Below are 334 nucleotides of genomic sequence, written 5' to 3'. Positions count from 1 at the left end.
CTGGCCTATAATGTTTGCTGTCTGCCTGTTCTCAGGATCTCGTACGACCCGAACCGATACCCTCGTCACATCCCGGAGGCATACTGCCTGTGTAACGGTTGCCTGACGGGACCTCAGCGACAGGAGACCCGACAATATCGCAGCACTCCTGTCTACGCGCCCTCCGTGGTCCTCAGGAGGTCCGGTTCTTGTGTCGGAGGCCGGCACTCGTACTCGGAGGTGTACGTGTCCATCGCGGTGGGCTGCACTTGCGTCCCCCTGCTGCACAAGGACCGGACGCTCCAGAACGCCACCCGGACTCTGGACTCTTGGAAGACGGCCAAGACCAAAGCGG

The 334-nt window shown here is 61.4% G+C and overlaps 1 pseudogene; it reads left to right on the top strand.

Annotated features, from left to right (window-relative positions):
- The first annotated feature begins 6 nt into the window (after positions 1-6).
- Positions 7-331, top strand: LOC109508568 (interleukin-17D pseudogene; annotated as a pseudogene).
- The last annotated feature ends 3 nt before the right edge of the window (positions 332-334 follow it).

The sequence above is a fragment of the Hippocampus comes genome, unplaced genomic scaffold, assembly GCF_001891065.2.
Source record: "Hippocampus comes isolate QL1 unplaced genomic scaffold, H_comes_QL1_v1.1 C16307426, whole genome shotgun sequence".
Classification (NCBI taxonomy): domain Eukaryota; kingdom Metazoa; phylum Chordata; class Actinopteri; order Syngnathiformes; family Syngnathidae; genus Hippocampus; species Hippocampus comes.
The sequence above is the reverse complement of the archived record's forward strand: the minus strand, read 5'-3'. Positions and strand labels throughout refer to the sequence as shown.